Below are 25,448 nucleotides of genomic sequence, written 5' to 3'. Positions count from 1 at the left end.
ACTTTATGGCTTACAAAACCTAAAATATTTACTGTATAATTCTTTCCAAAAAAAGTTTCCTAATCCCTGAAATAAATCATTGTTATTTTATGCCATTAAGTTTTGAAGTGATTTGTTACACAGCAATAATTAGCTGATACAGGAGTGAAAATTAGAAACTCTCAGCAAGCATATATCCTGGTACAGGCTGAGTATTCCTCAGACAACATACTTGGCAGAAGTGTTTCAGATTTTGAATTTTTTGGGATTTTGGAATATTTGCATTATACTAACAGGTTGAGCCTAACTAATCCGAAAACCCAAAATCTGAAATGCTTCAATAAGCATTTCTTTTGTGCTTCAAGTTGGCTTAAAAAGTTTTGGATTTTGGAGCATTTTAGATTTCACATTTTCAGACTAGGGATACTCAACCTGTACTTGTTATACTAATTATAGGGTATTTATAAGTTATTAAAATACTTTCAATATTAAGCAATTCTAAACTTCTAATTTCTTTCGTACATATGTGTAGTTAAGGCTCTTTTGTTCAAAAAGAGTAAAATCTAATTCTAACTTAAGTGAAAAAAATATTAATGGAGGCTTATAAGAGAATTTTGCATATTCCTTAATAGAAAAATAGGTACAACCAGACCTAAACACACTGGCCTGGGCTGAAATTCTACTTGTGCTCTTTCTCCATCTCTTTTATTTGCTCATATTAGAGTATCAGCTATTTTTTCTCTTCATGCATGAGAATCACCTCCATATACTGAATTAAAGCCTTGGCTATTTAATTGGGTTGTATGAACTGAAAGTTGTATGAAAGAGAAGTTATAGGAGCAGGGAGAAGGGTGAAGCTGCATCCACTTACTTTCCTCTCTGCCATAATTAAAGTCAACAATGATTCCCAGATTTGGACTCATTTTATTTCTGGGTAAATGCATTTTTTGTGAAATTGTATTCTATCTCTTAAAGATGTGCAAACAGTACACTGGATTAGCAAGTAGTTGAAGATCCAAGCTTACTTTTTTCTTACAGTGTGAAAAAGAGCAGATTTTTCAATCTTTAAAAGCATCATGTGTTCCAAAAGAAAAAGTTGGAAATATTCTTCCCCTTTTAAACATGTCTTATCAATCACTTTTCTTAAATAAAATAAGATTTGTGGTCAAAGTTAAATTAACCCTTGATTGAATTATGAACAAATTTTTGGCCTTTCTTATTTTTTTAAGTTTCTCACATAAATTGACAAATATTTTATATATTTAAATTGTTTAATATATTTAAAATTAAACTAAATATTCACCTACTATACTATTTTTAGTTATTTTATAAAAAGGGGTAATTATGTTTTATAAAAATGTTAGTAAAATGAGTCCTCTTTGACATTCATTGATGTGTTATTCTAATCACGGTGATGAATTCCTGACCCATACAAATTTCTTTTCATTTTCTTTTCAACTCCATGAACATTTAGATGATATATTGATTTGGACTTGTCATCATAACTGATAATTAATTATAGTACATACAAGTTCATCATAATTTTGCAAATTGAATGTATATATTCTTGTACTACTAAAAAAAAGTGTATGAAAAGAGAATTACAATTTGGAATTAACTTCCCATAAACATTTTGAAAATAGCTCATCTGAAGTGGTGCATTGCATGTGCAATAACTCCCAGTGTGTGTGGGGGGAGAATGAGGACATATTTTAATAATAATCTGTATGAGATAATAGCTGTTATTTTATTTATTCACCATATAAATCATATTTGATAATCAGATAAATTGTTAAATATGTTAGATTAGCTCCGTACTTCTCATTGATCCTATAATACAGGGCCAATAAGTAAGGAATCACCTTTATTGTTGAGACTGTAGTCAGAAGCATAAAATGCAGAATTTGCTTTACTGAAAAAAATTTTATATAACCTTGAGTAAGTTAAGTCATTCAAACTTCCTAAACTTTAAAAAGAAAATCACACTGATAATCTGGAAATTCTCTTCTAATACTGTGATACTACAGAGAAGGACTAGGCAGATAATTTCCTACATGTTCCACAGGGTCTCCCTTGAACATTATGATTGCTACCCTAGTATCCATTCCATTATGGAGCAGGCATACAATTTGGATAGGATTTATCCCATCTCCAGTTCTTGTATTGGATTCTAAGTCAATAGGAACATTGACATCTCCACTATGACAGAGATTTATGTGGGCAGTTCAAGGCTTGGCCAATCAGATGGAATTTCTCTATTCTTCAGGAGTGGCCTGTCAGCATAAAGCTTGATATTTGTTGAGACATGGAAACTGTCTGGATGATGTGAATACAGATATGAAACCTGGAACAAAAGCAGTCAATTTCCCATGTTGATGCACATGATCTTGAACTAAAATGGCAAATAGAGAAGAGCAGAGTTTAGAAAGTCATAACTAAATAAAACTTGATCTCGGATCAAACCAGGCCAAAACTCCACCCTATCTCTGGACTTTCAATCATTTACCCAATAAATTTCATTTAGTTTACACCAGTTACAGTTGTATTTTCTTTTACAGTATTAAAAAATGTTGTAAGAGGGTTATTCTGACAAATAAATGAGAAAAAAGTTTTTAAAACTATAAACCATAATAGAAAGTTTGTTTATTAAGTAGTAGTTACTGTATCACAACTACATATAGAAAGTCTTAAGAAAATACAAATGACTTGTTAGGAGTACTAATCTCCATTGAGCAATTATTATATGACTAAATATTTTTAATCTCATCCTTTTATTTACATTTTTAACAATAATTAAATTAGTTTTCATCTAGTGGTAACAAATAACATTTAAAATTAAACTGTTAGTAAGCAGCAGAACTAGGATGTGAATAGAAATCTTTTTCATTTCAAACTCTTTATTTTCATAGTACCACAATTTTATGAAAGCAGTATTACAGATATCTGCCACTGTCCTTACAAACTATATTTCCATATACAAAGGTGTATCTTAGGATATATATATATGTGGTAGATGTATATTATACTTGCTGACATTATGAACATGGAGTATGACACTCAATTTTTCACTTTTAAAAGGTGACACACATTTTATGTACTCATAGAAAATAGTAGTGATGAATAATAGAAAGGTATTCATAGTTTACTAGTCTTTTGCTTATGTTCCCAAAAGGGTAAGTTACTGACAATAAAACAATTTTGTTTAAATATTCTATCTTATATTTCTCCAAAGACTTTATGTCAACAGCTTGACATTCAAAACTACTGATAACTATAGTTGCATGATATTAAAACCACTTTCATAATTGCTTTTAACCAATCTTTATATATTTTTGATGGCCCATCATATCCTCTTTTTCTCAGGTCTAGAAAAATAATAATTACACTCCATTCTTCATTCTTTTTGATTTTCATACTTTTTGATTTGCTTCCACATGCGTGTTGTCATTTACCTATTCACAAAATGCTATAAGAGAGTTAAGATAATTTTTAACATGCCACTTTTTTACATATGGGGAACAACAGGCTTTGTGACATGTCAAGTGTTCCAAGTTAATGGATGATAGCTCTGATATTAGAATGTGATTAGATTATTCAAATTGTGCCGCAAATTAGGGTTTCATATATCACAGACATACTGTTTTTTTAGTTTTTTCTCCCTTATAACTCATTTCTCGCTTTCTTTATAATATATCAAGAGGCCACAGTAAGCACGGACATCAATTTATATTAGTTCCACTCTTTCATTAGGCTATTCATAGGCCTCTGTTATGTCATAGAATGGAGTCACAAACAAAACAAATGGACTAAATATCTTTCAAACAGCATAATGGGTTTTCAAACAATTGATAAAATTCAGTTTCAATTTACATTTATAAAATATAGGATACACACATTTAAAACCTCTAGAATAAAACAGTTCTCCATTGAAATAGCCAACAGTTTTTAAAAAAAAAAATTTCTGGAGGGAATTCTTCCTTGTCATCTCTTCAAGGGCAACCTGTTTCTGTTTCACAAGAGGACATGGATTCACTCTGTACCTTGTTCCTTAATGACTACTTAATTTTTAAAGAATTGTAACACACTTCCATTAAGTTCACGTTGCTTGCAGTTGTCTATGCAAGGCAAAGGTCCCTCAATCAACAAAGAACTTCCTTTTAAGCCTATAATCAATAGTTGCCAATGATGAATAAACATCGATTATTAACAATGGATGTGGTTTAGGTTGTTTTACTTATGTCTGCTTTTAAAGCACTTATAATGGATTGCTACTGTCAAGTGCCTCCATTAAACAGAGCTCACTCTTGCTGAAAGCTCAGATAATTGTTGACAAGAGATGTTTACTAATCCCAGGTTACCCCTCTTAGATTCAAAAATTTACTCTCTTTAATATACTAAAAACCTGAATTACAGATGGGTTTCTGCTATAATATTTGTAAAACAAAATTATTAGGGCTATTATATATAGATAGACAGATTTTATTGAAATTTTAACAAATCCACTATAAGATCAGAATTTGCCAAAGATTACATATACACATTTTTCCATAGAACTTTTCCAAACTAAGAGTCAGAAACCTTTACTGGAATAAGGAAATAAATGACAAAATGAGTTGAAATAAAGTCTTGGCGTGAAGCATAGGAAAGCATGATGGTATGGAGGGATGATACATTAAATAATTTTTAGAGGGGATTAGCTAACAACACAGAGGAGTTTTTTATGGAGCAAATATTCACATTAAACTTTACCCAAAGTATCAGTGCCATGTGTGAAAAAGAAGAGTTTGAGTAGGAGTCACTCACATTTCAAAACTAGGAACTCAAGTAGGAGAATAAAAGACAGTCAAATAGTAAGAAATCACTCAACATCATTAGTTTATATAGTACCATGAAAGAAAATGAGCCAACAGTATAAAAACAAAATGAGAAATGAACTACTTATAAACGCATGAATTAGCTTCTCTGTGAATGAATGACGAAGTAGGTGGATCTATGCTGCGTAAATTATAGGAAGATGGAATTAGTTATTAAAAGTGTATTATCACTAACTAATAATCAATTATATTACAATAACTACCATTTATGTGCTAAGTTATTGCTAGTTTTCCCTTATATGAAGTATTAACTTTAATTCTTAAGAACTTGGTACAGCGAATATTATGATAATATTTATTCCATGTGGGAAACTGAGGTTCAAAGATGTTTAGCAACATGCCAAAAACATTACAGCTAGAAAATGAATAAAAACAGTTAATCCTGTTGCACCTTATCTGATTTGTGATCTAACATTGGTGTCCTTTATAGCAGATATCCAAGACCAAGAGTATAACTTAAACTACAATGTTTGATATGCCTTATAATTCACACTCTTCCCAGTATATCATCTCTTGTATGTATGGAATTGCCTGGAAGTATATTAATGCATTAAATTTAAGATGAACAGCATTGAACAATATCAATTTGTGGGTTGGTGTGTGATAGAATACATTTCTTCACTGTCAAATTCTAACTCTTCTCAAGTTCTACTAACAGTAGAATTTCTACTAACGGTAGCAGCTAGATTGTCTTTCCTTCACCTAAAAGACACTTTCTTCCAAACTTTTCTATGGCCAATGTTAGGGTCTCTGACATATTGTTCTAGAATTCAAGACTGTAGACACTGCTTGCCCTCCTGTACTTCCTAGCTAACTTTACTCACTCTGAAACCCACTGAGTATACAGAAAAGCAAGGAGTTTCAAAAAGGAGATTTTTGTCCTCCCAGGGAATTTTGTCTATATTCTTCTGAGCAATTAGACATGTTAAACTTTCACAGACATTCTTTTTCAGGCTTCCCACAACACTTTCTCTGTGCCAAGGTTTTCTGGTTCTAGACAATTTAATGTGAGTTGACGGGTTTAATCATATATGTTTAGATTCTTCCAGACACTTGATAGTTTTATTGAATTATGTAAAGTAATTCCTCCGCTTAGAACAATTTATTGACATAAATATCACTGAAGTATCTATTCAGGAAACTAAGATTTAAATATAACTGATAAGTAAAAATGAAAGAGACCTTTTCACACTGTCAACACAATTTTTAAAAGAATTCAGATTTATAATGATTTAGAAACAATTCAAACAGGATAGACTTTTTATATATTTAAATACTCATATTTTTTTGGTTCATATTTGTCTGAACAAAAAATGTTGAGTCATCTGAAGATATTTAAATTGAAATTTACCAGCCAAATAAAAGTTTTAATGTCAAGGTATTTCTGGCCTCAAAGGTCTATGTAAAATTTAACTTTTGGAATATAGAGAACAAAATATTTCCCTTGGATTTTTATCGAATCTAGTCCAAACCAGATGTCCTGAGAAGCAGATAAGTTTAAAAATCTGAATTTATTGAAAAATCTGAATTTATTGTCTGTGGAATTCACCCACTTAAGTATCTGTTGGAATAAAAAAATGAAGCCTAATCAAGATAAAGAATCAGTTAATTTATTTAGGAGAAAATCTTCCTTCAAACGGTTTCGCTACAAACATTGCTTATTTCATTGGCCTTTATATATAACACAATCTCCAAACATTACCCAAAAATAAAACTGAATACCTGATAAAATCATATTGAAGCTATATTTTTCAAATGTCTATGCTATATAGTATTTAGCTTGAAGTTTAAATAATTGCTCAATTTCTTCAAGATTAAAGATCTAAAATCTTTGCTTTCTGAAAATAGAGATAAAAGTGCTTTACTATTTACGTTTGGGAATATTAGGCATTTAACTGGAGAGAGCATGTATTAAAAAGACTGAGAGTGTGTTATCTGAACCTCTCCTTTGTGGTCAGATGCTTTTTGCCATAAAATGAAATGGTTCTACAAGACTCAATACCATATCACTCTATAAGATCAAACATGATGAAACTCCCATCTAATCCATTTCTTAGAATTAAAAGATGTCTAAAACATTTTTTAAATTAATATAAACATTTTAAATTGTTATAGCTTAAATGAGAATAGAAACTATTTTCTGTGAAGCACAACTTATAAAAATTATGTTACATATGGGAAAGAAAATTAAAACTACCTAATCATACAGTATCTCCTATGACATATCAATTATTTAAATTTTAAAAAGATGGCTATAATGTATTCTATCTTATTATGCTTTTCCAGAATTAATTCATTAAATTGAAATACTACATAAAGAAGAGGCATAAGGAAACGAACTTGGTATTTGAAACAAAAGATAGCATTTGTTATGAAGATAAAAAAATGTTTGAGTGAAAATTTTTGTAGTCTATATATTACTAATACCAATTATTGTTTTTTTAACTAATGAAAATGCATGCATCACAGAAAACAAATATGATTTGTTACTTTCTTGAATGCATCACAGAAAACAAATATGATTTGTTACTTTCTCTACTAATATATTACAGTGTTGTTACTCCTTTTTTGGCAGCTAGAAAAAACTGCAAAGCATTTAAATTGCCTCAAATTATTCTCTGGCTATCTCATTTTATTTTATTTTGTTTTAATGTTTTTGCTATCTGCTGGAGTTCAGGATCTTTTTCTGCACTTAACTATATTTCTTTGGTATCTAATACTGTATGGGTATTGTGTGAAGCCTTAATTCTTGCTAAATAAATAAATATAAGAATTAATAACATTATCTTCTTCCAAGCTTTGCAAGTGTAGCCCAGAAGACATAAAATAGCTAAAAATAAAAATGAATGCAGAGCCGGCCTGGCGCAGTGGCTCACACCTGTAATCCCAGCACTCTGGGAGGCTAAGGCGGGCAGATCGCTCGAGGTCAGGAGTTCGAGACCAGCCTGAGCAAGAGCGAGACCCCTGTCTATACTAAAAATAGAAAGAAATGATCTGGCCAACTAAAAATATATATAGAAAAAAATTAGCCAGGCATGGTGGCGCATGCCTGTAGTCCCAGCTACTCGGGAGGCTGAGGCAGTAGAATCGCTTAGGCCCAGGAGTTTGAGGTTGCTGTGAGCTAGGCTGACGCCACGGCACTCACTCTAGCCCAGGCAACAGAGTGAGACTCTGTCAAAAAAAAAAAAAAAAGAATGCAGAGCCATTTCCAACAATAATGAAAGTGGAAAAATGTTCTTGAAAGGAGGGATAGACTTTTGAAGTTTAAAATATTTTACATTGGCAAAAGTTTGGCGGAAGTAAAAAATAAGGCCTTCTATATATGATTCTTTAGAAGGAGATGGTGAAACATGGATTCTCTGCATGAGAAATAAACAGTAATGGGAAAGCTTAAGTCTGCTGGCAACAAATTCTTGTAATCCTCCTTCTCCAATGATGTCTTGATTTCTCCTTCATCCTAGGTGACATTTCCCTGGATATAGTAATATAGTTCTAAAGTACAACACTTTTCTCTCAGTACTTCAGAAGTGGCATGCCAGTTTCTTCTGATTTCCATGGGCTTCTTCTGAGAAATATGGTATCGTTGAAATTAATTCCCCCCATATATAAGGTACTGTTTTGCTCTCAGTGCATTCAAAACCTTTTTTTCTCTATCATTAGTCTTCAGAAGTTTCACTGTGATGTGTTTTGGTGTGGTTTTCCTTGAGATTATCTACTTAGAATGTGCTCAGCTTCTTGAGTCTGTAGGATTTTGTCTGTTGCCAAATTGTGAAAGTTTTTAGGCCACTATTTATTTAGAAACATTTTCAGCCCCACCCTTTTGTCTTCTTTGACTAGGACTCTGATGACATAAAAGTCAGATGTGTAATTATAACCCAAGCTTTTCTGAGCTTTTTTTTTTTCCATTTTTTAGTCTACCTTCTTACTGCTGCTTAGATTGAATAATATCTATTTTAATTGTTTCCTTAAGTTTACTGATTCTTTCCTTTGTACACCTTATTATGCTGTTGAGCCAATCCCCTGATTTTTTTAAATTGTACTTTTCAATTGTAAAATTTCAATTTACTAATTTGTATCTTCTATTTCTTTGCTGAGCCTTTTCTATTTTTCATTTGTTTCAAGAATTTTCATGGTTGCTCATTAAAGTAGATTTATGGCAAAGGTTTTGACATACTTGAAAGACCATTTTAATGACTCTATGATCTCAGTGTTGTCATTAATAATTGTCTTTTTCTCATTCAAGTTTAGATTTTCCTGGTACTTTGTATGAGGAGCAATTTTGATTGAAGTTTGGACATTTTGGGTATTATGATATTATTGATCTTATTTAAATCTTCTGAATGAACAGGTCCCCTTTGACACTGATCAGGCAGAAGAAGGAGTGGGGGAAATAGATTGTTACTGCCAGATAGTGGTGGTAGTCAAGGTTCCCCACTGGGCTAATGCTGATATCCAAGGGAGAGGGGCGGAATCCTTACTAATGCTAAAAGGTTTGTTCCAGCTTCCCACTAGGCTTTCATTGATACCACCCAGCTGAGAGGAGCAGGGGTGCCTTGATACTGCTCCCCACATGGCCTCACTGACATTATCAGGGGTGGTCTTGCGGGGTTCATGATAGACCTCACTCTCAGGAGGCCTTCTTGACCCCACGCCAGTGGGGAGTAGAGTGTCTAATTACTGCCAAGTGGAGTGAAAGTCTGCTCCCTGCTCCCCACTTGATCTTCTCTGATATCACTCCAGGAGGGTTATTAGGGGAATCTCATTGAATCTGCACTCCCCACTTGGCCTTTGTTTGTGAGAGTGATGGTAAGGTTGCTTATTTTTTGTTTATTCTTATATTTATTGGTTTGTTTTTGGTATGTGTGTTTAGCTAAAGTAAAGCAGTTATTATCTAAAAGTTTTCTGTCTTACTAAGCTGCGCCTTTCCTTGTTCTTTGGTTAGAGAGCAGGCTTTTGTTGGGAGCTTACTTTGTTTGTCTCTGTTAACCTATATAGGTGTTTGTGAGTGTGTGTGTGTGTGTGTGTGTGTGTGTGTAGTTTTTGAGCAGACACTATCACAGTTGCTATGCAGATGGAAAATAAGCACATGAAAGTGTTCAATATTCATAATCATTAGAAATGCATAATCATTATGAAATGGAAATACCAGAATTTGTTAACACTATATATCTAACAGGAAAACTAAAGCCAAGACAAAACTTAAGTGTTGATAAGAACCTGGAGCAACTGAACTCTCACAGGCTGCTAGTGGTGAGGTAAAATGTTACAACCACTTTTCAACGGTATTTTTAAAGTTAAACATAGATATTCCTCTCCTAGGAATTTCCTCCTAGGAAGTGAAAGCCTATATCCTTAAAATGATTTGCACATGAATATTAATGTTTGTTGCAGTTTCTTTTGTAATAGCCTCAGCCTGAAACTACCAAAATAGGTGAATGTATAAACACATTTTGGCATATACATAGGATATATGTATGGATGTTTATAGCATGGAAGACTATGCTGAAGTTAAAAGAAATGAATATTGATGCACACAATTTTGATTAATCACAGATAATTATTCAAAGTGAAAAAGTCAGACCAAAAAAAGGATACTTACAATATGATTTCATGTATATAAAATTCCTGGATAAAGTAAACTAATTTATAATGACAGAAAGTAGATATGTGGTTGTCAGTGGGAGCTTGGGGAATGCAAGAAGGAATTTTAAGAGAGTAAGCAGGTGAAAATGGAAAAGCTGGCAGTGGATGATGTCATCGAAAGTGGGAAGGAAATATTATCTGGGGAGGAAGACTTAAAAAATAACAAGAGAAAGAGGAAATAGCTAAATGATTATTTTTTAACTTTAGAAAGACCTACTAGAGACATCAAAGATGGTGTCTAATACCTAAACAAAAATATTTTAATAAGATATTTTACTATAAACACTTGTTCAAATATTCAAACATTAAGGCATTCTTTCACATGCTCATATTATTTTTTTCCCTAACAAAATGAGGAGTTTTTCCACTGTTGAATTGACTCACATATCTTGGAGAAAGCTTTTAATAGACAGCTGGCTTATACAGCAATGTCTTTGAAGACTACCCAAAGCACAACCCTTGTAATTATAGACACATGACTCATAACTAATCAGCATGGTAGATCCATATTTGAACTGGCTCACCAGTGACCCAGAAGCCTATTAGAGCTAAATCCATATAACAGTGTGTTAACTTTCCTAAAGCTCTTTGGAAAATGAAGTGCTGTCCAGTGGCCATTAATTTTCATTATTTCTGATTAAATAGTTCTATGGGGAAATGCATTAAAATTATCAGCTAAAATTAGTCTTTGGGAATTCCTGCAGATTTTTTTTATGCTTTCCATCATCCTGTATTATATGGGCTTATTGAGGCTTTCTCACTTTGATTTACTTTAGAGATAAAATTATTGTCTTTTGTTCAGTTTTGTTTTCTGTTCTGTAATTCATGCATGAGCAAAAATCAAAATGACAATTCCTTGCATTCAATGTGAAAGAGTGTTGGATAATTTGTGACAGACATTTTATTAAAATGAAAGACATTTTAGCAACATGAGTCCCTGTCATCTTGGGTTGTGACACTCTGTGTCTCATATTTAGATTCCAGCAAGTGCTGCACCATCAGATATGCTTTGATTCTTCTTTAGATACCAAGTTTTAAGTTTCAGCAGAAGATTTCCACAACAAAATAGCTGTACTGCCTTATAATTCTTCTCACTAAATAAATACATAAAATATGGAACAAATTAAGACTTATAATGGCATATTTTCTGATTCCTAAATTAAGTAACCTAGATGTTAATCCCAAATGCTAAAAAGCAAATGGAGATACATTATGAAAGTAAAAATTTAATATATGATTACTGTTAAAATTATATGCTAATCATTGCTACTCATTGTAATGACTAATGATAAAAATCAAAAACAAAAATTTTGAAAAAAAATCAGTACACAGTGTATGTATATTCCCTTGATTAAAATCAGCTTCAAATAATATTAAACATACTGTTTTTGTGCATACATAAGTTTCAATACTGGTCAATAAATATCTAGTCAATAAGTATGTATTAAACACATTTTATGTGCAAGGCGTTATTTGCTCATTTGACATTTTGCTTCTACATATTATTAGCTTTAAGTTAAAAATGTCACAGCATCATTCACTGCTACCGCTATTTTATTCATGCAGAATGCCCTCCACTCACATCCATGTCTGTTGAAGTCTCACTCAGGTTCATTTGCCATCCCCTATTATATACCTTTTACTAGAGTTTCTAGAACTACAGTACTTGAAATTTTATGAATAAATCACCTTCTTTTAGTCGTTTGTGTTTTCTGTCTGCTATACTCCTGGGCTAGAAATGTGCCCAGGTCCCACCTTCCACATTTTTTCTCCTACCTAACATGTGCTTAGAGTTATCTCCTATGGATAACACAGTGTGACTGATAGATTCAGAATGAATGTAGGCCAGAAAGTTGAGAAAAATTCTGAGTCCCATCTATGATTAGTGCAACAGAGTTTGTAAATTATTTTCAATAATTTACAGCCCTTTAGGGTGTGTCTCAGAGATGGTGTGATTAAAGGTTAAGATGGCCTTTTCAGCTCTTTGGAATAACATGATTTTAGTTTATAATCCTAGGTCTGTGAATTAATAATGAGTGTCCTCAGGCAAGCTAATTTGCCTTTTTTGTCCTTTGGTTTCCTCATCCATTAAATGTAGAAATAATGCCTACTGAAGTTGTTTAGTCTAGGAATAAATGAGATAACTCATGCATAGAAAATACTTATTGTAATGCTTTAAGTGTGGTAAAGTCACAAATATATATATATGTGTGTGTATATATATATTTGTATGATTTCAATTGAAATCTATATAGAATAGATTCTGTTCTATGTATTTAAATGTATTTGTGAGTTTACCATACACAAAGCACTACTATACACACACACACACACACACTCACACACACAAAATTGATGTTGATGTTGTGTTTATGTCTACTGACTGTCCAGCCACTATTTTTCCTTCCTCTGTCCTTTTAGAGCACTTTAAATATAACTCATATATTCTTTCAGCTCTGTTGTGACTATATATCAAGGCATGGGTTTTTACCATCAAACTCTGAACTTCTCTGGGGTAAAGGCTTCATCTTATTCATTCATATATTTACAGCATTTATCTCAGTGTTGGATATGTAGAAGCACTCAATAAATCTTGAATAATGGACTAACTGAACTAACAAAGAAACAATTTCATTATATTTCTGAATTTGGCTCAAATCCTCCCTTACAAGATTTTTCCTGTGGTACATTTTGTCTAAACTCTAAATACATCTTTCTTTGATCTCAATGACAGTATTTATTATAGATTTCTGTTGTAATATAAAATTAATAGTTCCCCTTGAATGTGTGTAGTTTTCCTTTAAAGTGAAAGTACAAGGAACAGAAACTCTCATTATTCATGTTTGTACTTGTTATTGTCTTACATAGAGAAGGTTCAATGAGGAACAAGGCACTTAAACAAATAAATATGGTGAATGATGCAAAACAGAATTAGACATGTATTATAATAATAAAAAGATAGAAACCAAACAAAGTACTCTGGAATAACAGAAGAAGGGATCATTTATTTTGACTGGAGATTTTAGAGATACTACATTTAATATGTAACATGAGAAATAAGCTTTGAAGCAACGAGTACAGTTTTGATAACAGAAATACATTATTATAATTAAAATGTATTTTTTTCCAAAACATATTTATTATGATTCATATTAAAAATATCTCCCTCTGACAAATGAAGTTTAATATTTGAATGAAGAGAACAAGAAAAGCATGCTTATTCCCTTTCTTTCTCCAAATTTCTTTCACAGAAATGAATGTCATAAGATTATAGTGTAGCAACTATACTCTTATATGATTTTACTTTGCCTAGTAATAGAAATATAGTAATTATTTGAATGACAACTTCCTCAAAATAATGTTATGCCAATATTTTATTTAAAATATTTTTATGAAATACAATACACAGGATGGAAAGTGTATGCATGACATGTATAGCTTCTTTAATTTTCACAGTATGCAAGAACCACTCACATCAAAACACAGAAGATTACCGTGAAAACAGGAAATATATCTTGTGCCCCTTCTTTGACAACATGCCCTCATGTAACCATTATTCTGAGTTCTGTCAAAAGATTAGTTGATCTTGCTTTCAAAAGTTATCTAAATGAACTATACAGCGTATACGCTTGATTCTAGCTTTTTTTCCACTCAGAACAATAGTTTTGAGATTCAGAATTATATTGTTGCATGCAGCAGTGATTTGCGAGATTCATCTCTGCTATTACAAGAAGGGATGATTTATTCTTTTTGATTATTACACTCGATCTTAGCCAAAAGGCCGAGAAGCGATATATTCTTTTTGATTATTAAACAATATTATATATGAATGTATAACAATATATTTACCCATTCTATTATAGATAGCATTTGGGTTATTTACAAATTGGGGCTATTGCAAATAATGCCACCTGACACAATTTTATGTATCTTTTCTGGTGTAAAGATATTCGTATATACTTTGCTTATATCTCTAAAAGTGGAATTGCTGCATCATAGAACAGGCATACATTTAAATTTACAAAAAAGTGGTTGTGTCAATTTACAAACCTACCAGCAAGGTATATGAGTTCTAGTAACAATATTTCCTCACCCATGCTTTGTATTTTAAGTTTTTACCTTTTGATATAGATAATTTGGGGGAATATAAAGGTAAATAGTTACGGTCATGACTAATGATGTTGAATACCTTTTAGATGCCTAATTGTCATTTTAATATATTTTATTGAAACACATTTTTCCAGTCATTTTTGTCATTTTCCCATTGCACACTTCAGTTTTTTCTCATTGATATGTAACAACCTTTATATATTAATGTGCATTCATTCTCTCTCTGACATAAACTAAATAAATTCTATTATTCTCTGTCTTGCCTTTTCACTTTCTTAATTCTGACATACTTTATAAATTTGAGTTCAAAATTATAATAAAATCCAATGTATCAATCTTTTCCTTCATTATTAATGTTTTATTTTAAAGAAATTTTTGCATGTCTCATGGTCATGAAAATGTTTTTCTAATTTTTATGCTGCAAAAAGTATTATCTTTTTCCATTTTGGACTACAACTTATTTGGAATCAATTTTTTATGTATGGTGGAAAGTCAGAATCAAAGTTCATTTTTTTCCCCATCTGGATATTCAGTTGATCCATCATAAACACAGTGGCAACTTTTGTTATGAATGAGGGGACTAAATAAATAGGTCTGTATCTGGACTCATTATTCTGTTCCATCTGTCTACTTTTCAGTTCTTATTTCAACCACACTATTTTAATTATTGTAGGTTAGAAGTAAGTCCCTATAACTGACAGCAGAAGTCCTTCAACTTTGTTGTTCCTCACAAAGGTGTCTTCACTATTCTTGGTGTTTTGCATTTCCATAGAAATTTTATAATCATCTTGTCAATTTCCTCAGGACAGAAAAACAAAAGAAAAACAAAAAACAAAACAAAGCAACAAAACACTCTGGGACTTTTAATTGAAATTGCATTGGATTAAAAGACCGATGTTAAGAGAATGGACATTTTTATAATGTTCTTTCAGTCTATGTTATACTCTCAACTTATTTAGACCTTCTTTAATGCTTCTAAGAAATGTGTTTTAGCTTTCCAGGAAGAAGTTTTAGACATCTTTTATTAGGTAATTCCCAATATATTTAGTTATTCTAATCCTATTACAAATGTATCCTTTTCTTTTCTTTTTTTTTTAATTTTTTTTTTCGTTTTTTTCCTCTTATTTATTTATTTTTTTTTTTTGAAACAGAGTCTCACTCTGTTGCCCAGGCTAGAGTGCCCTGGCATCAGCCTAGCTCACAGCAACTTCAAACTCCTGGGCTCAAGCAATCCTACTGCCTCAGCCTCCCAAATAGCTGGGACTACAGGTATGTGCCACCATGCCCAGCTAATTTTTTTGTTTTATATATATTTTTAGTTGCCAAGACAATTTCTTTCTATTTTTTAGTAGAGACAGGGTCTCGCTCTTGCTCAGGCTGGTCTTGAACTCCTGGGCTCAAACAATCCACCCGCCTCGGCCTCCCAGAGAGCCAGGATTACAGGCGTGAGCCACCGCACCTGGCCTGTATCCTTTTATTTTCAAATTGCTTGTTACTGATATACAGAATGCATTTTATTTTTGTATATTGACATTAAATCCAGTGATCTTGCTAAATTTACTTCATAGTTCTGATAGTTTCCGTGCTTAATCTTTTGGATTTTCTATAGAAACAATCACACCTTGTGTCAAGAGACTTCCATTTCTCCTTCTCTTTTTCTCATACTTGTACTTTTTGTTGTTGGTGTTGCCAGAATAAGAATTAACACAATATCTCTAATTTCCTGATATTATGGGGAAAATTCCACTAATTTTATTTTTAAATATGATGCATGTTCTCTCTCTCCCCATATATATATATGCACACCCATATGCATATATATGTATATATAGAGAGAGAGTTGACCCTTAACATACAACACAGAAGTTGCGACACTGTGCCCCCTACACACACATAGTAAAAAATCTGCATATAACTTTTGACTCCCCCCAAATGTATCTACTAATAGCCTATAGTTGACTGGAAGCCTTGCTGATATTATAAACAGTAAATTAACACATATTTTATATGTTGTATATATTATATACTGTATTCTTTGAATAAAGTAAGCTAGAAAAAAGAATATGTTATTAAGAACATTATAAGGAAGAGAAAATATATTTACTATTTATTAAGTGAAAGTGGATCATCATAAAGGTTTTCATCCTCATCTTCTTATTGAATAGGCTGAGAAAGAGGAAGAAGAGGAGAGATTGGTCTTCCTGTCTCAGGGGTGGCAGAGGAATATGAAAATGGACCAATGCAATTCAAAGCCATGTTGTTCAAGGGTCAATTGTGTGTGTGTGTGTGTGTGTGTGTGTGTATATATGTACATATACACACACACACACATACAGTAAGCCCGCACTTAATGTCATCGATAGGTTATTAGAAACTGTGGCTTTAAGAAAACCAAGGAAAACAGGTCCTCGCATGTTCAATGTCATTTTGTTACAATGTTGATGAGAAAAAAATGTTTTTGTTATATGTAGTTTTGTTTAAAATCGTAGTTTCCAAGAACCTATCAATGATGTTAAGTGAGGACTTAGTATATATATGCCTATGTATATGTGTATATGTATGTATACACACACACACAGACATACACACGTATATATCAATTAAATGAAAGACAGAAAGATCTCCACTATTCCTGGCTACCAAAAGACTCTTGCTTACAGCTTATTTTTATTTTTTTTTCTCAGATCATGCATGGGTACTGAACTTTATCAAATATATTTTATGCATCATAAATTTTTTTCTCATTTAGTTGCTAAGTAGTGTGGTACATAACTGATTTTCAAGCATTTAAACATGCTTACATTCTGAAATAAACTGTGGTTGACTTTTATTTGAAGTGCTTGTTCTTCAAGTTCTGTCTGCATTTCCTGATCTCAAAAATAAACACATTTACTTTAAATTATGTTAGGGTCACATTTTACACTTTGATGTACCAGCTATGATATAAGACCAGTGCAAGGGTCTTTTCTTATCATGCTAAGTGGGATAGAATGTAAATACATTATCATATTTGCATAAGAGTTTTAATCACAAACACAGAAACTAAATTTGATAGAAATCATATTGATCTTTAGTTCCTCACATTTTATTCGTATTAATAATGAATGTGACAGGAGCATTATAAATATGCAAAGGAGCAACACATCAGCCTACACATCACCAGTAATTTGTAGACTTACACTCATAGGAAACCACTAATGGAATACAGTGCATTTTCTTTTCTATGAATAGTCAAATGTCATGCATAATGTAATAGTGCAACTGCTAATAGCAAACTCAGGCAGGATCATTTAAACTTGTTATTATGGGCAGGACAAACTGATCTTTAGAGTGGCCCATAATAAAATACTTCTCTGCCTTTACACTATCCTGATTGTTCAGTTATCTTTTCCCCCAGAGCTTATATTTACAGGAAGCACAAAAATGATTGCTTTGATATTTGGAGATACTTATCATGTACTATCAAATATAGGAAAATATATTTTAGCATCTATTTTTTCTTGCTATAAGAAAGCTATAGAAGAAAACATTAAATCATGGAGATATCGCAAACTAACCATTTTGATACTTTGTATAGGAAGTTAATAAATCTTTATTTTATGGCCTCTTGGCTACAATGTAAAATTTTACCATGAATAAAGGCAATTAGTAAATTTACTTGATGTGTAAAATCATAAATATTTGACCAGTTTGAAATTTTACAGAAATATATAATTTATAATATATTTTATAATAGTATTAATATAAGTAATATAATTATAATTAAACAAGAAGTGCTTTTTTAAAAGAAAATTTTAACCTTAATGTGCTTAGAAGATAATAATGAATATTATATGGAATTGTAAAGACTACTCATTTAATCCAGAAGAAAGCTGCTAAATGAGAAAAATGGAACAAAAAACATGAGAAAAATAATGAAAATCAAGATGATATAAATAATATCATGTTGATAATTACACTAAAAATACTAAAGTGTTCTAAACACTTTAAAGTAGACATTATCATATTGGCTAAAAATACAAGACCCAAGTACATGCTACTCATATGAAATCCACTTTAAATATTAATGTAAAGCCAAAATATGTAATAAATATAAATAAGAAAAAAGATGCAGTATTCCAACACTAATCATAAGAAAGCTGGAATGGACTAAACATAAGAAAGCTGGAATGGCTAAATTAATTTCAGAGTAGATATCAGAGTAAGAATATATCATCAAATATAAAGAAGAATATTTCACTATAGAAAAGGGTCCAACTTAGAGAGTAGCATAATGATCTAAATGTGCATCTAAAGTATAAAATAGCGGGGCTTCAAAATGCATAAAACAATAAGTGGCAAATATGTATGTTTATTAACAGTGGTATTTATGATTTCAATTCTCCTCTTTTAGTAATGGATAAATAGATAGGAAAGCATTAAGTATACAGATAACTTAAACTAAATTATCAGCCATCCTGACCTAACTTACATTTATAGAAAACCAAATATTAGATCCCTAATATTTTGACATGAAAATTCAACAAGATAAATCAGGAGTCAAAGAAGAAATAGAAAATTTTTATAGACTTACTATGACTTGAATGACTAAATGAAAATTTTAAAAGGGCAGATAAAAATCTGTGGGATGAAGATAAAGTTTTGCTTAAAGGAAGTTTTATATCTATAAATAAAAATGTGTTATTAAAAAAAGAGAAAAACATAATATCAATTATATAAGCTTCTAAATATTGTGAAAAAAAATTAAAAGCAAAACACATAAAGAAAAAATAAAAACAATAATCAAAATAACAACAAATAGGAAGATAATAGGAAAAATCAATATCATCAAAATTGGTTTATTTTTAAAAATCCATAAAATTGACAGTCCTTTAGCCATACTAATCAACATAAAAAAGAGAATATAAATTACTCATATGAGAAATGAAAGATAGATATTGTATAAGGAATAGTATGAACAATTTTCTGATAATACTTTCAACAATTTAGATGAATGAGAAAATTTCTTAGCAAAATACAAAATGGTAGCAATTTTAAATAGGCTTACATCTATAAAATAAATTATATTTTAATAAAAACTCCCAATAATAAAAAAACCAAGTCCAGGTCTAATCACAACTGAATTTTGTAATACATATAAGGAAGAAATACCAATTCTACATAATTTTTCAGAAAATAGAGAAAGAAGGAGCATCTCTGAGAAGATATTGAAGCCAGTATTGCCATACTCCAAAATCAGACAATAATAATAAATAAAAGAATAATTGCATGAAAATTTCACTCAAGATTCTAGATGAAAACCTTTAACAAATTAATGGCAAACTAAAACTAGTTTGAAAAAACCTAGTGCACGGAATGTAAGACAAATTTAACATTTAAAAATCAATTGTTATTAGCAATATTAACAGAATAAATGACAAAATAAAATGAACATCTCAATACAGAAAAATGAATGCTCATGAATGTTTATCATGAATACTCATTCATGATAAACACTTTGTTCGTAGGATCAAAATAAAGAATACAGAAACAGAATCACAAATACATGATAAATGGATTTTTATTTATTTATTTTTTACAAAGAAGCCAAATAGCAAAAGCAAAAGTTTTTCAACAAGTAACACTGTAACAGCTGGATATTCATATGAATTACCTTTAAAAGCAGTTAGACAAAAAGCAGACTTTTAACTGTTAGTAACTGCTAACCTTTTTATCCAACCTAACTATAATTTTTTTTTATTATTATGATTAGAGACAAGGTCTCACTCTGTTGCCCAGGCTGTAGTGCAGTGGCACGATCAGAGCTCACTGTAGCCTCAAACTCCTGAGCTCAAGTAATCGTCCCCTGTTAGCCTCCTGACTACAGGTACACACTACCACACCTGGCTAACAGTTTTTATTTTTTGTAGAGACGGGGTCTTGCTATGTTGCTCAGGCTGATTTCAAAGTCCTGGCCTCAAGGGATTCTTCCATCTCAGCCTCCCAAAACACTGGTATTATGGGCATGAACCATCATGCCTGGCCTGACCTAACTATGATTTAAGTTTTAAGTAGGGATCAAGATATATTCGGAGGAAAATACAATAAGGAATATTACTACCAACAGAAACACATATATAAACTTTTAAATTTCAAAATATTCAGTTTCCCTTATTGTTAGCATCTTGAATTACCATGGTACATTTTTCATAAAAAATCAATATTGATCATTAATATGAACTAAATCCTATATTTTATGGATATTTCATTGGTTTTCTCTGATGACATTTTTCTGTTCTAGGATCCCATCCAGGATCTCATTAAAACATTTAAATTTGCTAATTTAAAATTATTATTTAGAAATTCTAACTTCTGGGGTTACTGAGAGATAGTTTCTATTGACAGCTCTATTTTCCCCCTGTGTATGGACCATAAGTTCCTGTTTCTTTGTATGTCATGTATTTTTCCCGTGTTACTGAAAATGTACATTTTAAACAATATTATGTATGTGTAAACTCTGGAATCAGATCCCCTGTCCCAAAGGTTTTTTATTGTTTCTGCTCATTTTTATTCTTGTTGTTAAGGTTTACTTAGTAACTTTTATGTACTAATTCTGTACTTTCTGTGTCCTTTGTCATGTGTAGCTACTGACTTCTTTGCTCAGTTAGGGTAGTGGTCATTCAATAAGTAGAGTTCTGCTGAAGTGCCCTAAACCCACAAATCTCCCCGCTTTTGCCACGGGACTCTGTGTGTACACTTCAGCATGTTTTCAATGCCCTAGTAGGCAGTTTACAAATCTACCTTAGTCTTCACTTCCTGCTTTCATAGAACCTCAATGTCAGCTAGACTTGAGAGAAGTGAGTCATCTCAGGTCTTTCCTGGGCAGGCACACAGCTGCACATGAATATTCCCTTCTAAATTTCCAGGAATACGTCCCTGCTTTTCAAAGTCCTCTATGCACATCTTATTCCCTGGCTTTTTCTTTTAATTTCAGTTACTTTCTTGTTTGTCACAATTGTTATCATGCTTTTTGCAACTATAATTTAAACAAATTCTGCTAATAGTGTTTTATAGACACCCTGTGGAAAGGCTATTTAAAATGAGTAAGCCCTGAGTCAGGTCAAATAAAGGTAAGTCCTATCTGTGCATAATGATTTCAAGTGAACAGATAAAATAATGGCAAATAACAGTGAATGAGGCTTTTTGGAAGTAGGTACAAATATGTTTTGTCCCCTTCAGTGGCTACTAGGTTTTTGGTTTCACTGTTTACCCTGATTGTGAGGCTTTGAGAATTACAAATGTGTAAATAAATGGGAGCATTATATTCATAAGACAACAATAATATTTCTGACTGATTGACTAGAGGTTTTGGTAGGTTGCACCACTGGCCTAAATTTTCTTCTAGCTCTGTTGTCATGGCTGTAGTGGATATCTTAATACATAATCTTATCCTACCTTAAAGACAGAAGTAATTATTTTTGTAGATGCTAGAAATGCTATATTCTGACAGCCCTCAGCTTCCAATCGTATCTGGGAATTGTCCTTGGGTAAAGTGAGCTGCTTTGCCTACAGTCAACATCATTCCTAGGGTAGTCTATATGCAATGACTGACAGAATGTCCAGCCACCCAGTCCCAAACTGGAACGTGTCAAAAGGGCCATCTCAGATTTGGACTGCCTCATGGGTTCTGCTGAGAACTTTGTTGATACTGCCATGCAGCCCAAATTCTTCTCCCCAGTTATCTTCCCTTTATTTTCCTCACAGATTTCAAAAGCAGCCCCTACTACTGCAAGGCACCTGCCAGACTTGATCCAGAAAATGTGGTGGTTCTAAACGGCTGCTGCTCTGTCTTCTCTGCGCTGGCCATGGTTCTGTGTGATCCTGGTGAGGCCTTTCTGGTTCCTACTCCCTTCTATGGTGGTTTTGCCTTTAGCTCCCGCCTGTATGCGAAAATCAAGGTGGTTCCCGTTTACCTGGAGAGTGAGGTCACTGGGACAAACGCCCGTCCTTTCCAGCTCACTGTGGACAAACTGGAGGACGCCCTACTTCAAGCCAGACTTATGGAGAAAAAGGTCAGAGGCCTTGTGCTCAACCCTCAGAATCCTCTGGGTGACGTCTACTCCCGAGACTCACTGAAGGAATACCTGGAATTTGCCAAGAGAAATGACCTACATGTGATCATAGATGAGATTTACATGCTGTCTGTGTTTGATGAATCTATCACATTCCACAGTGTTCTGAGCATGGAAAGTCTGCCTGATCCCAACAGGACCCATGTGATCTGGGGTACCAGTAAGGATTTTGGCATCTCTGGCTTCCGCTTTGGTGCTCTCTACACCCACAAGGAGGTGGCCTCTGCTGTGGGCTCCTTTGGCTACTTCTACGGTATCTCTGGCATCACCCAGCATAAACTGTGTCAACTGCTCCAGGACAGAGAATGGATTGACACAGTATACCAGCCCACAAATCACTTCCGGCTCCGGAAGGCTCACGCGTACATCACTAACAAGCTGCAGAGCTTAGAGATCCGCTTTCTCTGTCGTGGATATGGCCTCTATGTCTGGATCAACTTGAAAAAGTACCTGGAGCCATGTACGTTTGAGGAAGAATGGCTCCTCCATCGCCGCTTCCTGGACAACAAGCTGATGCTGTCCTGTGGCAAAAACTACATGTGTAAGGAGCCTGACTGGTTCCGCCTCATCTTTGCAGAGAGGCCCCTCCGGCTAAAACTAGCCATGCTTCGTTTCTGTCGGGGTGCTAGAGGAGCAGAAGCAGGATTGGATAGAGAAGCAACTGGCAGATGCAATGAAAGAGTAGGCCATCTGCCATCCCAACCAGCGGCTCCAGCCTGTCACTTGCTCAGGAAGCCACTGATGTCTGGGTCTCTGGTCCAGAGGCTGGGTGTTAAACTGGTGCTGCAACTGAGCAAACGGTGGGCTCCTTCGGGAACGGTATCATCTCATCTGGTCATCAACCTCCTTCAGCTGAGCATCTGCTATCTTTGCAAGCTTTGTACCTTTTTAGTCTTTGCTAGTCATTGTGTATGCAAAATGTTTTTATTGGGGTTGGGGTGGGAAGGCAGACACCTGGAGGGATACAGGAAGCTTGCAGGCCCATATTTAAATGGGTTTATTTTATATTCGATATCTAATAAATTCTATATTCTCTTAAAAAAATGTATACTACTCTTCATCTCAGAATCTGCATCCTGTTTGACTCAAGTGCTAACAAATGCTTTGCTCTGTATCCTCTGAGAATCAGACATCCAGACTGAGTTAAATGTGCAAGGATTATATTAACTGTTTGTGAGAAAAAATGGAGGTAGACCCTGGAAAATCATAGACGGTCATCAGAACTGGATGGAAATCTGAATCCAAGTGAAGGGGGAAAAAAAGAAATGTTTGGGTCAAAAAGTTCTGGACCATAGGGCAGTTTGAAGCTTGACAAAGTTACTGGAGAGTCTAAAACCAAAATCAGCCCTTAGAGGAGTCCTCTGCTTCTCAGGAATTGGCTTGCTTTAGTACTCCTTCTTTGAGATATATATATATAGATTTCTTAACTTGTTTAATTCTTATAACAAATCTATAAGGTAAGTGTCCAAGTACCCCATTTTATCAATGAGGAATTGTTTAACAGGAATATTAATTGCCCAAACTGAGAGTTGCAGAGTTGTCTCAAACTGAGAGTTGCAGAGAAAGTTGAACCAGCATAATCTTATCCCAGTGTTTGTGCTCCTGAGAACTATACTGTAAGGACACTGACTCACTTCATAGACTTGGAACTCCTTGAAGGAAAGTAAGACTAGGTCACTTCAAACAGGACCCTGAGGTCCTCTCACAATTGTATATTATATTATAAATCTTTCACCCAGCCTTCCTGTAAAGAAACATCAATCCATTGCCAGAATGACTGCACTGGGAAGAGGAAAATTCCAAATTTTTCAAGGTTATTAAACACAGGCTCTGAATTGACTGGGTCACCTTTAATATTTCATACCAATTGCCATTTTATTTCTGAATGCATAGCTGGAGTAGACAAACTCAGTAACTGGTAGAATTCTCATTTTACATCCCTGAACCAGCACATGAGGACTATAAATTAAGGAAGATGAAGCGGAAGCCCCTGAAAGTTCTCTACCTTACCAGAACAGCAGTAAAAAAGAAAAATATCACTGTGTCCCACAGAGAACCTTAGTGATTAGTGCTATTATTACAGATTTTTAAAGAAGCTGTATTGGAAAGAAAAATTAGAGGGGTGATTGAGGGGGACAAATAACCCTGAGAGGAAGTTTAAATGTTGAATTGGCTGAGAAATTATCCCAAAGACGCTGATTTAACCGGAAGGAAATTTTTGTTGTTATTTGTTTTAAACCAGATGCCACGGTTACATTCATCTAGCAAATGGAAGTATTTCATCACACTGCTGTGCCCTTCTTGGGCCTATCCCAGTCCCACACCAGAATGTGGTAAATTTCTATAATTTCACATTGTCTTGGTATCCATTTTAATATAAATTGGACTTTCACATACTGGAAGCAAGGCTTATCCTGAATTAACTCTAGAGCCTTTGCAGGCTCTTGATAGGCAGCTATGACATGTATGTTTTCATTCTTATAGGAATATGAGTAAATTAGTGAATTTACTTAGAGCTGAGAGGCCAGGTAAAACAAGGAATGTTTTATTTTATTAAGAACTAGCCAGAGTTTTAGGACTTCCCATTGTTTTTCTTAGAAAGAATCAGTCTATTTTGGGTCAATATGCACAAATTATATATACATACATTCATACACATTCCCATTTATATATATTTTTCAAAGACAGAATTAACTTTATTGATAAACAATTTAGGCACTAGCTAGATGCC

The 25,448-nt window shown here is 33.2% G+C and overlaps 1 pseudogene; it reads left to right on the top strand.

Moving 5' to 3' along the window:
* The window catches only part of LOC138397304 (probable inactive 1-aminocyclopropane-1-carboxylate synthase-like protein 2 pseudogene), a 28,088-nt pseudogene extending 4,686 nt beyond the window's left edge, over positions 1-23,402 (top strand).
* Positions 23,403-25,448: the final 2,046 nt, after the last annotated feature.

The sequence above is a fragment of the Eulemur rufifrons genome, chromosome 16 (genome assembly GCF_041146395.1).
Source record: "Eulemur rufifrons isolate Redbay chromosome 16, OSU_ERuf_1, whole genome shotgun sequence".
In the NCBI taxonomy this organism is placed as follows: Eukaryota; Metazoa; Chordata; class Mammalia; order Primates; family Lemuridae; genus Eulemur; species Eulemur rufifrons.
Note: the sequence above shows the minus strand (reverse complement) of the source record. Positions and strands in the feature narration are given on the sequence as shown.